This window comes from Bubalus bubalis, chromosome 18, assembly GCF_019923935.1.
Source record: "Bubalus bubalis isolate 160015118507 breed Murrah chromosome 18, NDDB_SH_1, whole genome shotgun sequence".
Taxonomy (NCBI): Eukaryota; Metazoa; Chordata; class Mammalia; order Artiodactyla; family Bovidae; genus Bubalus; species Bubalus bubalis.
Window position 1 is genome coordinate 50,763,088 of NC_059174.1, and position 15,833 is coordinate 50,778,920.

The 15,833-nt window shown below is 53.5% G+C and overlaps 1 pseudogene; it reads right to left on the reverse strand.

Moving 5' to 3' along the window:
* Window positions 1–1,045: 1,045 nt before the first annotated feature.
* LOC123465100 lies at window positions 1,046–12,362 on the reverse strand (annotated as a pseudogene).
* Window positions 12,363–15,833: the final 3,471 nt, after the last annotated feature.

The window sequence follows — 15,833 nt, forward strand, 5'->3', positions numbered from 1 at the left end:
GTGAGCGTGGGCACGCGATCCGAGCGGAACTATATGAGAACAGACCTATCCCAGGGACCTCAGGGAGAGACTGAGACCTGCTAGCCCAGGTGTGTGGCGGGAGCTGCAGGTGAGATCCGGGTGGGAAGGCCCTTGAGACACTTTGAGGAGGAGACAGGTGAGCCCTTTGCCGTGGTAGCCAGGTTGAGTATTAGGTAGAGCCTGCACCTTTGCCCTGAGGCTCACGTGTGTGTGTGTTGGGAGCAGGCTCACGATCTGCATCGAAAAGCAAACTGGAAACCAGCAGGAAGTGGATAGAGGTCACAGGACGTTCCTGGGAGGACCTTGCTCAGAGCATGGCTTCTGGGTCCCTCTTACTTTGGTGACTCTGATTGCTCCTCTTGGTTCCCCCAGAGGGAACAATGTCCTCAGGGCTTAGGCCCTTAGGGAAACAACAGAAACCCATGGAGAGAGAAGGCATTCTGGATCCTAGATCTGGGGACAGACAAAAGTTCCTGTCCCATCGCTGACTCACTGGAGATTAGTTCAAGCAAACTCCGGGGGATAGTGAAGGACAGGGAAGCCTGGTGTGCTGCAGTCCATGGGGTCCCAAAGACTCAGACACAACTCAGCAACTGAACAACAAAAACTCATTTGAGGCAGCACCAGTTGGGGCCAGCAGGGCCTGGTGAGCAGGGCCAGAGGGCTCAGGACACCAAGAGGCTGCAAAGGGGCCTCACCCATAAAAGTTGTCTCACCCACGACTCGTCCTTCCTGACTCGTGTTCTAGTGTGTCTCAGATGGTCCCATATTCTGTGCTCCAGAGACTCCATGCCAAGTGAGCAAGCACTGGCAGGTGTCTGGGACCCCAGGGCAGTGTGAGGACTGCCGAGTGCCCATGTGGCTGCCAAGGGTCTGGTGACCTTCCTTGCCTGTTAGTATGCCCCCTCCCTCCATTCTCACAATCTTCCCCTTCCTTTCCCCCAGGAAATAGATGGGGAGATCAGGTAACTAGAGCTAATACTTTCCCCGAGGAACCATGGACAGACCGGAGCAGAGATTCCGGTGAATTTCTTGCTGGACAAGACCCAAGGGCAGTATGTTTTGCAACCAGGGGAAGGAAAGTGCTCTTGATTCAGATCTCTCTGGTGGTCCACAGTGGGTCAGAGGCCCAGTCACTTGCCTGTTGAAACCTCCCCCCACTGTGGGAATTGCAGCCTGAGTTCTGGTCCATCCAGGCTTCAGGGCAGCCTGTCAGTGTCTCCAGGAATCCAGGAGGACCCTGAGTCTGGGCCCAGGTTCCCGAATAGCCTCAGGTCTCAGAGCTGGTTCTCTGCCTCAGGCTCTTCCTCATGACCTCACTCGGGTCTTGGGTCTCAGGTAAGCTCTTTCCCACAGTCCGTAAGACGTGTCTGGAGGAACTAAGGACCCACATCTGCTTTGTGGCTGATATTACAGTAAACGTCTGTGTCCGGTTGTACTAATTCCTGCAAAAGAAAACCGATGCCTTCGAGCTCATGTAACCTTCTTAGATGACTTCCCAGGGACTTCCCAGCCCCGGGTCACCCAGGGTCTGTTCATGTCAGAGGTTTTTGATCCAGACCCACCTCCCCTTCATCCCCTTTCCATCTTTCCTGCTATTTCTTGGCCCTCCAAACACAGCCAGGTGTGCAGGGGGCACTTCCAATGCCCCTTGGGCTTATGAGACCAGAACTTGGATCCCCACACTCACCTGGTAGATGGGAGCTGGTGGCCTGGCATCAGGTAGGGAGGCCTGGGCATGGAGGAAGCAGGCATCAGAGGAGAGGGAAGGAGAGTCATTTCTCCTGAGCAGCCATGTCCAAGCCTGCAGCCCTGACCCCAAATCCTATCTGGACTCTGTTTCCCACCATTGTTAGCCTGGCTCCCCTGACTGATGATCCAGTGCCACTCTCTTCCTGGCTGAACTCCAAGGTTCTCTGAGGTCAAGTCAGGGGACCAGGGCAGCCTCTGGCTAAGGTTGTGGGTGGTCATGTCCCTGAAGTGCATCCAGCTCCCAGCTTGGTGGGACTTGCCATGTTCTAACTACTCTTATGAGCTTCCCTGGTGGCTCAGAAGGCAAAGAATCTGCCTGCAAGTGGGAGACCGAGGCTCGATCCCTGGGTCAGGGACATCCCCTGGAGAAGGCAATGGTAACCCATTCCAGTATTCTTGCCTGGAGAAATCCATGGACAGAGGAGTCTGGCAGGCTACAGTCCATGGGGCCACAAAGACTGGACATGACTAAGGGACTTTCAACTACCCTCGAGAGAAGGGTGTCTCACAGTACTTCAGGGTTGGACAGTCCCCCTGCCTTGAGCCTGTGAAGCGGGGACGCTGGGGAGAAGAGGCAAGGAAGGAATGTACTTACCTGGGAGACAGAGCTGCCAGAGGGACCACGTCCTGGGAGGAGACAGGAGTTACCACTGAGCATGTGAGGAAGCTTAGCCCATTCTCCTAGGAGAGGTTGGATGTCCACCTTCCGGAGAACCATGGGAGAAGGATCCCCACCAAGGGAGAGAACCTCTGGCAATTTCAGGCCCCAGTGAGGGCGATGGAGCCTCCCAGGATGATAACCCATAGGAAAAGCAGACTAGCCAATCGGGTCCCCTGTGCTGAAGCCCCAGAGAAAGGGCCAGAGACCCTGGGGGTGGCAGGCAGGAACAGACATGGCAGGGCCTGACCGGGGCTCCCCGCTGTCCTGGGCTGAACAGACACTCACCTGAGGTGGACGCTGGGGGCCAGTTCCCTCTGTTGTGCAGGCAGCCGGGGTTAGGAAAGAAAACCAAAACAGGCATATTTGTGAGGAGTGCAGATGGAGGTCAAGGCTTTGTTATCAGAACACAGGACAGGAGGATCCCCATGTCCAAGCAGGGGCTGGACACCGCCTTTCTCCACCAAAGCTGCTTAGGAGGGGAGGGACCAGTAAGGACAAGGAGGAAAGTTCTTAAGAAGCCGTATCTGCCCTGAGTCCAGAGGGGCAGGACCATAGGCTAACAGGGTTCCGGAGAAAGTGGCCACTGAAGAGACCAAGGCTCTGGTTAAGGCATCCATCCATCCAAAGCTTTGTCTGAGTGGATTCATCACGCTTATGGAGAGAGCAGGGCCAGTGCATGGGGAGGAAAGCGGTCACCAGTGACTCTGGGATCTCACTGAATGCAGTGTCGCTGCTGTGGCCACCCGGCCTCACCCAGCAGCTGCTCAAATGTGACAGTGGCCTTGTGCTCTGTCTCCATCTACCTGGACCTTAAGTGTAAAGACATGCCACCACCTGCGGACCTGGCATGATGTTCTGTCTCATGCATCAGGGGTGTTGTTAATGTATCTGCCACGTGGGGGCATTTGACCCCACCTGGCCTGTCCAAACTTCCACTCTCTGGCCAAGTGTGGACTTGGCAAGGACGACCCTCAGATCCTGGCCCTGTGACTGCCCCTCATCAGAGTAGCTGGATTTAAATATACAGGAAGAGATACCTTTTTCTGAGTACTTACTACCCGCCAGCCTACATACAGAGAACGAGTACTAGCAGGGGTCTTAATTGTGTTAACTGATAGATGGGCCTTTCCTGGTGGTTCATAGGTAAAGAGTCCACCTGCCAATGCAGGGGACACAGTTTCGATACCTGGGCAGGAAGATTCCCTGGGGATGGAAATGGCAACCCACTCCAGTATTCTTGCCTGGGCAATTCCACGGACAGATGAGTCCATGGAGTGGCAAAAGAGATGGACACAACTTCATGACTAAATAACAAAATAAATGAGGACGGTGTTAAGGAAGCTGCCAGAGGTCAATACCTGGTGAGGCAGGAACTGAAGGACCAGAGAGAATATCCGTGGGGAAGTGGGGGGGTCCTGGAGATCCAAGCCGGAAATTGGAGGATGGGGTGTCCTTTCTCTAGGACTAGGGTCAACCTGGGGGTGGGGGCAGCATCTGGGAATGCCACTGTACCTGTGAAGGAAAATGAAACACCCCAGGACAGCCAGCGGCGTCAGGACGAGCAGGACCCCAATCACGATGCCAGTAATGGCCCCCACATCGAGGGCTCGAGCGTTTTCTTGCCCTAAAAGCAGAAGAGAGAGAGAGGGGAAATGGGGTCCGAGTTCACTGGAGGGAATACCAGGAGGAGTCTCACAGGGAGAGGGCCTGGTTAGGAGGAAGGAGACGCTCTGAGGCCTGTGTGCTTGCGTGTCTTGTCATCACAGTGTCCTCCTGACTCTCCCACTGCACGAGGCTGCATCATTTCCCTCTTCATCAGATTTGAAACCTTGGACTTGCTCCAACTCTCCATTCTCTCACTGTAGCCATTTCCATGTCCTGTTCATTTTCCTTTGAAGGACTCTTTTCTTCTCACATTATGCCCCCTCCCTCTGATTTTTTGTTTCCATCACCACTGTCGGTCTTAGAGGGTAGTTCCTCTCCAGTCCACCCAACATTGATTAGTAGTAATAATATTAATGAACTGTTTCCAGGTACTCCTGTGCGACTGGCACAGTGGGAAATCCTTTACACCCATTTTTTCTGATCTTTCCATCCCCATGAGGGAGGGGTTGTCATCCCCACTGTGCATTCACAGATTTGAGACACACAGTTCTTCAATAAAGGAATGGAGGCCACAGAGCTAGGACCAGGTGAAAGAGAAATGTAACCCAGTTGTTTGACTCTACAGCCAAAACCCACAGCGCTGAAAACCAAAATCTCCCCTGTGAACGTTTCTTGCCTGCCGACTCTGTGTGGGTAAGAATTTTACCTACAGGGAGAATTTTAATCTCATTCTCTTCCTAGTGACCAAACTCACAGCAGCCCTACGATCCATCTCTTCTTCTCCAGTTTTACAGACGGGGAAAGGGAGGCACAAGATCCAGTGCCTTGCCTGCAGTCAAACAATTCTCACAAACAATAACCGAACTATGACAAAATTAGCTAAGTTTTGCATAATTATGCAGATGCATAACCTGCATCCCTTAGTCTCCTGCGTTAGCACTGGCAGGCAGGTTCTTTACCACTAGCTCCACATGAGAAGCCCCTTGAGAGGGAAGAGAGTCCATCAAACTTGAGGAGAAGTCCAGTTCCTTGGCTGATGCCATCTGACAGTTCCGTGGGATGAGCCTTCCTTCTCAGGGTCCATAACTACCCTCCTCTCTTTGTGGTTCTCTGCTCCTAATGTGCTTGTCTGAGATTGACCCAGTAGCTACATAATCAGTGTCCATGTCTAAAGCACTGGAGTCCACAGTGTGAGGGGATGGCTGTTTCCACATTGGGCAGGTGTGAGGAGAATCTGCTTCTCAAGAAAGATGTGTTCTTCCTCGTTGTTATTTAAACAGGGTTGAAGAAACTCTGGAGCTGAAGTATAAGAAGTGAAAACACTAACTTAGAAGGGTGATTCCTCAGCACATCTGAGCAGGTAGAAGAAAGCATCCATGAACATGAAGATAGCAAAAAAGAAGTTATTCAGACTGGGCAGTAGAAAGGGAAAAAAAAAATGGTGAATAGTGACTCCAAGCAAAGTATTATGCAGAACTCCATCAGGTGGACAAACATAAGCAGTATGGCAGTTCCTGAAGGAGAATAGAGAGGAAAAGCAATGAAAAATATATATATAAATTAATGGTTTAAAACTTCCGAAACTAGATGAAATCACATATTAGAGATGGTTAATGAACTCCAAAAAGGGGTAACTCAAGATACAGACATTGTGACACAATAGAGTCAAAGTGTTGAGAGCCCAAGGGAAAGAGGAAGTGAAAAGCGCAGCGAGAGAGGAGTGACTCAGCATGTGCAGCAGATCTTCAACACTGTGAAAATCGAATTCCACATCAGAAGGCATTGGGATGACTGACTGAAGTCCTAAAAGCAAGACTGTCAACCGGCGAAGCAATGTACACAGAAACTCTCCTTCAGTGAAGCTCACATTAGGACTTTCCCAGATAAACAACAGTCGAGGGAGCTCATTCCCTGGAGACACGGCATATATGAAGTGTGAAAGGAAGCCTTTAAGATGACTGAACAAACATTACACAGCAACTCAGAGCCATAAGTACCTAGAGAAAAGTGGTCAAACAGACACAAGAAGTAGCTATCTTATCTAAGCCGGTTTTATTGTCTTTTATGTAATCGCTTGTTTTTGTTTTTTATTTCAAAGGTATTACATGAGGCAATATTTATAAATCTATATAACGGGCATATATTGTACAAGGACGGCTGAAATATAGGACAGTAAGTGTGTAATATGGAGGCGATGGAGATGCACAGGAGCACCCTGTTTGTAATATACATCATAGAATCTAGTTGCTATTTCAACTCGATAGTTATATGTTTAAGACATAACTGTCATCTTCAAGTTAGGCACTAAGAAAAGAACTGAAATACATTGGAAAGGGGAAGAACACAATCAAAATGACACATGCGAAAGGAAATCACCTAAATGCCAAAGAGGAAATAATAGAGGAATTAATGAAAAAAGCATGTAAGACATATAACAAATAGCTAGATGGCAGAAGTTCTTTCTTATCGGGAAGTATTTGAATGATAGATAGCCTCAACCTTGAAATTAAAGGCAGAGGTTGACAGAATGGATAAAAATTATGACCCATCTCTATACTCTCTTCAAGAGATTCACTTTAGATACAAAGACATAGAAGGTTGAAATAAGGCTGGAAAAAGATATTCTATGCAAATAGCAATAAAAAGAGGATTGAGGTGGCTGTATGAGTGTCTGATAGAATAATCTCTAAATTAAAAAAGCCTGCAAGAGACACTGCCATTGCTGCTGCTAAGTCGCTTCAGTCGTGTCCGACTCTGTGTGACCCCATAGACGGCAGCCCACCAGGCTTCCCCATCCCTGGGATTCTCCAGGCAAGAACACTGGAGTGGGTTGCCATTTCCTTCTCCAATGCATGAAAGTGAAAAGTGAAAGCGAAGTCGCTCAGTCATGTCCGACCCTCAGCGACCCCATGGACTGCAGCCGTCCAGGCTCCTCCATCCATGGGATTTTCCAGGCAAGAGTACTGGAGTGGGGTGCCATTGCCTTCTCCGGCAAGAGACATTAGGACCTTGCATATCAAGAAAAGTTTCCATCCATCAAGGAAATAGAACAATTATAAGCATTACACACCCAACACCACCAGAATTGTGAATCAAAAGTGGACAGCGTCGAGGGGAGAAATAGCTCGGTCATAACAGTGACACTATAACACCCCACCTTCAATAATGGACACAGCATCAGAGAGATTTCAGTGAGAACTAGAGACCGTGAGAGCACTGTAAACCAGAGACCTAACCAACCAACAGACAGCACACAGTCATAGGAGTTTATGTTGCGCAAAGTGCAGTCCGCAAGGCCCCCAGCTCTCACCACACATGACCACCGCCCATCCTGTGAAGAAACGGTGTCACTTCCACTGTAGAGACGATGGTGCAACTAAGAAAGACAAGTGGAGGGACCTGGAGTTGAGTGTGGCGGCAAGCCTGCGATCACAACAGTGCAAACTAACATCCTGACACTTACTGCCTCAACACGTCTGCTGTGCTTTCCACCTTCATCGGAGCACGTATTCACAAAGGTCTATAAAGTGCATAGTAAACACCACTGTACACATAAGAAAAAGGAGATTTAGGTTTTATGACTCACCGGGGCTTCCCAGGAGGCACTAGTGGTAAAGATGCCACCTGCCAATCAGGAGGCGTAAGAGACACGGATTCAGTCCCTGGGTGGGGAAGATCCCCTGGAGGAGGTCACGGCAACCCCTGCAGTGGAAGGTGGAGTCTTAACCACTGGACTGCCCAGGAAGTCCCAGGTACTGATTTTAGTGCTGCTTCCAGCGGTCTTGGCAACAAGGCTTCACAGCAGAGGGCCAGGAGAAATCAGGGCATGAGCAGGGGAGAGACACCACACGTTCCAATTGCTTCAAGTGAAGGAAATGAGATGATAGGCTCATTTTTGGTGGAGATAATAAAAGAAGCTTATCCAGATTAAAATGGGCTTCGCTGGAGGCTTAGACGGGAAGAGTGCCTGCAGTGCAGCAGACACGGGTTCGATCCTTGGGTCAGGACGATCCCCTGGAGTAGCGAATGGCAGCCCACTCCAGGATTCTTGCCTGGGAAATCCCATGGACAGAGTAGCCTAGTGAGCTCAAGTCCGTGGTGTCACAAAGAGTCGGACAACACTGAACGACTAAGACATGAGGCGACGGTGGTCACTCACAGGTCACACTCAGCCTGAGGGGGCCACTCTTGCTGGAGTTGTCCCTGTTGGAGACCTCACACTGATAACCCCCGGCATCCTCTCTGCTGATGGGGTCTATGGTGAGGGTGCTGTTGTCTGAGGACAGTGTCATCCTGTCTGCGAGGAGGAGACTCTGGCCTTTGAAAAGCCAGCGTATGGAGACCCCAGTCTCATCTGTGAGGCAGGTCAGGACCACGGGGCCCTCATGTTCTGGGACTGTGGTGTTGCTGGCTTGGAGGGAGGGCCGTGCCACTGGGTCTGTGGAGAGACAGGGGGTGACTGCTGAGAGTGGGTCAGGGGCCTGGGCCTTGCTCCCTCCTCAGTCTCGGGGCCCAAGACCTCTGTAAAGGTGACTGTGAGGAAGGCCCTGGGTCTTTGTTCAGGTGGCAACGGGAAAGAGTGATTCCACACCTCCTCTGACCCCCGGATCACACCAGAGAGACCCTTGCCTGGTTGCTGGGACGACAGTCTAGTACTAGACTGCTCTGTGCTCTCAGTCCTGGGAACCTTGATCTTCTGACTGTGGGGCCAGCCAGGCCAGTCAGGGAATGTGGGATCTGAGAGTACATGTTGTGATTGGGGATAGAGAGCCTGGGTGAATTGCCGGGGCCTCACACTGACGCGCCGGAAGCGCTGTGTGGCTGGGTTAGAGGCTATGTGGCAGGAGAGGTTGAGGTTCCCTCTGGATGGTCAGAGGAGTCTGAGGGGTAGTGGTGGGGTGCCCAGACCGTTTGGAGCAAAGAGCAGAAAGGCCACACATGGTGCAATCAGAGGGAAGGCAAGTTCCTGGTCTGTATTGGGGCTCCTGTGTCCTTCTGAGCTGTTCACATGCTTGTCTGAAAAATTTGCAATCATAACCCTTCATGCTCACTCTTTGTGAGTCTGACGTTAATTTGTTTCTCCCATCATATTCTGGTGATCCTCAGCCACCCACACAGAGCAGCCCATCCCCTCCCTGACTTTATTCAAGGTGGACCTGCCTGGGCTTGCCTGGGACAGGAAGTCATGGGCAGTCTGGGTTTCCAGGGCTGATGGCCCATGTACTCGGACCTTAGAGGGATGGGTGTGGATTGGCCTCTGGCAGCGTGCATTTGGGTGGGCAGCTCAGGTCACATAGGAGCAGAGGTTACTCACAGAGGACAACCAGGGTGAATGGGTCACTGCGGCTGATGCCCACTGGGTTCCGGGCTTCGCACACATAGGGTCCTTTCTCTTTCCTTGTGACATTGAACACAGTGAGAGTCCTCTTGTCCTCGGACAGTTCCAGCCTGGTGCTCTTGGGGAGGCTCTGATTGCTGATCCACCACGTGTAGGAGGTGTTCTGGGTCTCAGGTCCACATGTTAACACCACAGTGTCCTTGTGCTCCCAGGGGTTGGAGTTGTTGCTGGTGATGACGGGTGTGGGTAGCACCGCTGTGCAGATAACAGAGAGGACATTGCCCTGAGTTTCCCTGGTGGCTCAGACAGTAAAGAATCTGCCTGCCAGTGCAGGAGACCTGGGTTCAATCTCTGGGTCAGAAAGATCCTCTGGAGAAGGGAATTGCCACCCAGTCAATATTCTTGCTGGAGAATTCCATGCACAGAGGAGCCTGGTGGGCTACAGTCCATGGAATAGGAAAGAGTAGGACATGACTGAACGACTAACACTCTCACTTTCTCATACTTTTGGCTCCTCTAAAAGCATCTTTCAGCAAAATTGGCATCCTTTGCCTCTCAGCCAGACTAAAGAATAAGGCAGGCTTGTGTGTGGCAGGACAAATGCATGGGGACCTGAGCTCAGAGAGTGTGAGGCCACCTGCTCTAGGTCTGGGAGAAGCACAGGCCTCCTTGGGGGTTGATTGTGCAGCAGCGTTTAGTGGTGGACAGAACAGGGTGGATTCAGAGACCGCCTGGCATCTCTCCTGCTTTTCATAAACCAGCCTCAGGAGAGAGCTCCCTGGGCTGCACCCTGGGGTCGAGGAGCTGCCAGGAGTGTCTTCCTTCCTCTGTTCCTCTCTGGGGGTGCTGAGATTTCTCTGGTGTCTCCAAGTGCCCGAGGGCATTTGGTTGATTCCTGGGGACCTTGTACCTGTGTGCTGTCCATGCCGAGTCTCAGGAGTAGGACCAGACTGTGCCCCTGCGCGGATGTGGCTCTTGGGGCTGAGCCCTGGCTGGTGACCAGCTTGGAGCCTCCGGATTTGGCACAGGCTTCCCAGGGTCACTGGAGGCAGGAGCCCTGGGACAGGGTCTGGGAGGGGCTTCCTGGGGCTGAGCTTCTCTGTGAGGATCCCTGGGGCCCTCAGGCCAGGGTCTTCCCTGAGTCCTGCAGGGTCTTCCTCAGGGTCATGGTCACGGGGAGGGGCCCAGGGGGCTGGACTGAGAGTGCTCTCCCTCTGCTGAGTCCCTCATCAGACAGTCCTTCTCTCCCTGGTCCTTCATCAGGGCCTGGCTTCCTGGAAAGCATTTCTGACCTTTGGAGTTTGTCTCCACAGTGTGTGCCCTGCGCTGAATGTTCAAACCCGGACACGGGACACAATGTAGAGGGGATGGAGGCGCCATCCGGGTCTGTCAGAACAGAATTCACCCCCCCCCAACACCGGGAGGTCAAGGAGGAAGCACTCACGGGGTACATGGAGGTGTCCAGTTTGTCTTTCTGTCTCTAAATCATCCTTTGTAACGAGCAGGGTGTAGGATCCTCTGTCTTTCTGGGTGACGCTCTGGATCAGCAGGGTTCCGTTGGGGTAAAGTGTCTCCCGTCCGCTGTGTGCAGGCCCTTTGGTAGTGAAATTAGTGGCTACCCTAAATGATGCAATTAGCTGGGTGTTCTCTACCCTTTCTCCTCTGTGCCAGGCATAGCCTAGAGGATTCTCTGTCACGTTGTGGGCAAGGAGAAGAACATCCGACCCTTCTGCAGCAAGGGGGGGGCACCGTTTCAATAGTGAGCTGGGCAGTGGTGGGCGGGGTCCAGAAAGTTAACAGTAAGACTAGGAGGGAAGAGAGAGAAACCAGTTACTATTGTGACCTGTGTGGGGGATGGGAAAATGGTGCCCTGGGTCCTGAGCAGGTCTCTTCATCCCTCAGCCTTAGTGTGTGAGTGTATGTGTGTGTGCATGTATGTGTGTGTGTGGTTCAAGGTCAGCAGCATGACCCCCGTCACTTCAGCCCCTCTGGGTTCGTTTTTTCCTCTGCTTCCCCGGCTGTCCGCTGGCTCCCTTCCTCACTGCCCTCACACACCTGCTCACACTCAGGGCCTCTTGGGAGATGCCCCTCGCCCCGACCAGCTGCTGTAAAGACCCTCGGTGCTCACTTGCTGACCTTCCCCGCTCCCTTTCCTGCGTGACGCCTGCAGCACCTGCCAGCACGCTCTCCATCTCTCTGCTCGTCTGTCTTGCTCCCCACAGAGCGCGGGCTCCGTGAGGGCAGGGGCTTGTCTGATCCCGGTTATAGCCCAGGGCCTGGACCAGGTTCTAGATATTAATTCCTGGAGGTGAAGGACAGAGAGGTCCCAGGAATTCCACAGCCTGGCGTTTGCCGGCTTCTAAGGGTGCGGGTACGGACAGTGTTCACCGTCCTGGTTATGTGCTTTTCTGTAGTGACACCCAGACATAAATAATTGCTATTGTCATTAGTTTTCAACAATTCCTGCTCAGTAAAGAATAACTCATAAAACCTACAGCAGTTGAGGTCTTCCCGCCCCTCACCAGCTCTAGTTCATGGAGAGTCTCCTGTGGCTGAGGCCCGCGCCCTCCCCTGCTCCGCTGTCCTCTGTCCTCAGGTCTGAACAGAAGCCCTCTGTCCCCTCTCAGAACCCTGTCTCCCCCAGACACCAGCCAGTCTCTTCTTCTCCAGTCTCTGCCCACTCCCTGAAAATTGTCCCCTCTCACCTGCCAGGACGAGCCTGTTCCAGGGGACATGCCTCGTGCTTGCAGGGCCTGCCGGCGGCTCCATGGCGCCTGCTGTCTGCTGTGTCCCTCTCTCTGTGAGGAGAACTTCTGGTCCAGAAACGCTCAGAAGCACTGCAGTCTGCTGTGTGAGCTCCGCTGTCCTTCCCCCTGTGTGCTGGGCCTCCTCCGGGGGCAGGAGCACTTCGCTGGGTCACGTGGCCCGGGGCGGGGTCTCTGTCCAGGCCCCGCCCTCTGCCTCCCCTCCCCTCCTTCCCTCACTGGTGGCCCCCCTCCCCCTTCCCGCTCTGTATTTCTATTCCCTGAACTCTACTGAGTCCCCTGCCTTCTAGAGCAGTGATTCTCCACCTACACACACACACACACACACACACACACACACACACACACACACATCTACACACGCACACCACACACACACATACCTACACATACAGCTACACACAGACATCTACATACACACACATCTATACCCACACATGCACACACACACACACCCTTGTCTGGAAAAGCACAACCTTGGGGTGTCCGGGCCCGAGGTCCCCACTGCTCTGGATCAGATGCACACTCAGCCTCCCCGACAGCCCTCTGTCATCCCCTTCTGGCTTTTCCCTTCAGAGGAGGAGCCTGGGGGTGACGGGTGCATGAGGAACACTTGTCACAGGGACGTCATCCCCACGGTGCGTGGGAATCACCTGTGGAGCTTCATGAAGACTGCAAATCCCCAGGTGACACCTTAGAAATGCTGTTTCAGCAGCCGCCAGGTCACACGCTCGCCCAGCCTGGCTGAGACCCCAGAACACCGGTTAGGCTGCCCCACCCACCCCAGTGTTGGCCTCTGCTGTGTTTTGGTCTGGGGTCTCTCAGCACAACGCACACATCCAGCGGTTTCCAAATGTTGGTGGTAATTGTTCCCGTGACACAGAAACCCAGCTGGATGCCCAGGGGCTTCCTGTTGTTCTCAAATATCTGAGAAGACTGCATTTACTCCCCCCTCAAGGTCACACTGACTCTGGAGGAGAGAAAGGAGTCAGATGAGCGATGACTGGAGAGGGGACCTGACCTCCATGTTCCAGTGTCACCAGCCTGGCGTCTGTTTTCAGGGACAGACACCCAGAACCGGGTGTCAGGTGGAGCTGCAGTTCTCAGGTGAGAAGGGAAAGGCTTCCTGTGTGTCCTGGGAGGAGAGGAACCTGGTGCTGATGGGTGGGCAGACTGTGGGCTCCCTGGTCCTCGGGTCAAGTTCCGGAAGACTCTCCGTCTCCGTGTCTGTTGCCTGAGCCTTGGTTCAGAAACTGTCTGGGTTCTCCTTGCCATTACAGGGCCTCCTCTGTCACCCTGGCTGATCTTTCTGTGGTCACTGTGATCTTTCCCACGGGTGGTTGCAGGCAGGGATGAGAGCTGGCATGGGTGCCCATAGGCCCCTAGAAGGTTGGGCAGCATAGTGTGGGCACATATGAGGGGCTCTGAGGGTCTGTAGAGGAGGGATCCCTGGGGTCTAACGCCTGATGATCCGAGGTGGAGTTGATGTAATAATATTAGATATAAGTGCACAGTAATTGTAACGCGCTTGAATTATCGCCAAATCATCTCCACCACTCCGCAATTGTCTTCCATGAAACCGGTCCCTGGTGCCCTTAAGGTTGGAGACCGCTGTTTAGAAGGAGGGATGGAAATCAGGCTCCTTCTCCACTTCCTTAGGCAAAACAAAGTTCACCTGTTAATTTCCTGTTTGGCCCAATGTTGCCCCCTGGAGGTCATGAGCAGACCCGGGGACGATGTAACAGGCTGCTGCTGCTGCTGCTGTTGCTGCTAAGTGGCTTCAGTCGTGTCCGACTCTGTGCGACCCCAGAGTCGGCAGCCCACCAGGCTCTCCCGTCCCTGGGATTCTCCAGGCAAGAACGCTGGAGTGGGTTGCCATTTCCTTCTCCAATGCGTAAAAGTGAAAATTGAAAGTGAAGTCGCTCAGTCGTGTCCGACTCTAGCGACCCCATGGACTGCAGCCTTCCTGGCTCCACGTCCATGGGATTTTCCAGGCAAGAGTACTGGAGTGGGCTGCTGGGGATGCAAACGCCAAAGGGTGTGAGTTGGCTCTGCGCCCTGGGCAGAGGTGGGCGCTGACCTCCTGACTAGAGGCTATCAGCCAGGGTTCAGGTCACTGTGGGTCCCCAGGCTTCCTGACCTCATCCCAGTGCAGGGTGAGCCCAGGGGGACAGTGGACATTGTTCAGGGGCAGGAGAAGCATCCATCCAGGTGGACGTGTGCTCAGGAGGAGCTCTCAGTCCCTGAGGCTTCAAAGGAAGGGCCGGCGGGGGGTCTCGGGGCTTTGGGGAGAGGATGGCGGCCTGTGGGCTGGACTCCAGAAGGCCCTGTCCTTCTCCACCTCACAGCACTGGGCCTGCACCCTAGTTCTCTGTGTCCCCATCAGTGGTCTGCTCTCAGCCTCCCCACAGTGCCAGGACCTGGGCAGCTCCACCTGGACACTCTGTCAGGGGAGCCCCTGGACTCCTCTGTCAGTGGAGGGAAGACCCCCGTGGGACCCCAGTCCCCCTGAGATGGAGCAACTGCAGAAGCTGTGTTCCTCTATTCCGGAAGTTCCCCTCCTTTCCCAGGATGCCTTAGGGGTAGGGGCTGAGATGTCTCCAGGGACCACACCCAGGTGTCCCCACAGATCAGGGACCTTGGGATGAGGAGCTGCTCCGCAATTCCTGTGAGTTCACGCTGGGGCTTCCCCCTCCCTTGTGGTCACTCCCTTGGGATGGAGGATCGCGAGTCTGAGCCATGTCAGGTCTCCGAGAGAAGGGGAAGGACTCAAGCTGCCAGCCCAGGCGCTCCAGGGAGACTAGAAGATTCTCCTGAGTAGAGATGGGAGAGAGGGTGTGATTATCTGGGAATGAGCAGAGGTCTGACTCCTCACAGTTAAGAGGCCCCTGTTCTCCCTGCCGACTCCAAGAGGAATCAAGTCCCGTCCTGGGGCAGCTGTGGGCACTGGCAAGTCTCCTCCCACTCTGATGCCAGAGCCGCTGTGTCCACAAGGAATAGTCTCTGACCCCTCGGTGTCACACTGGGTGGGGGGTGTGAGTTCTGGCTTCTGTTATGCAGATTCCCTTATCTATTTAAAGAGTATTTATTGAGCATGTGTGACCTGTCAGCCCTGGGTTGTGTCCTGGTGTCCAGAGAATAGGATAGACTTGGACTTCGAGCTCACACAGCTGACCTTGTGACGGGGAGACAGACATTCAGAGAAAATCCTGGAAATAAGGAGCTAATTATGATGGAGGGATAGACTGAAAGGGAAGGGTCTGGTGGAAAGGAAAGGGTCCGGAGTGTGTCATGGAATCTCAGCTGGACTGGGTGTCATGGAAGGCACCCCTGCGAAAGTGATCTTTTGACTGAGATGAGAAGGGTGAGCAGACCCTCAGCAGAGAAGGATGGGGCTCAGAGGGCAGAGCTACCTGAGGGGAGTCTGGCCTTCAGGTGGGCCTGGCTGGGAGGAGGAGCTGCCAGAGTCCTGTGTGGGGAACTGGGAGAGTGGGGAGGACTGTGGACGGAGTAGTTTGGTGAGGGTCAGAGGCTGCTGGGCGGTGGGAGCTGCTAAGTGGGAAGGAGGTGGGCAGCCCTGTGGAGGCTCCAGACTATGGAGGAGCTCTGCCGCCCTCCGGCGGCCATAGAGGGGAGTGTCGAAGGGAAAGTTCTGTTCAGTTCAGTTCAGTTCAGTTCAGTCCCTCAGTCG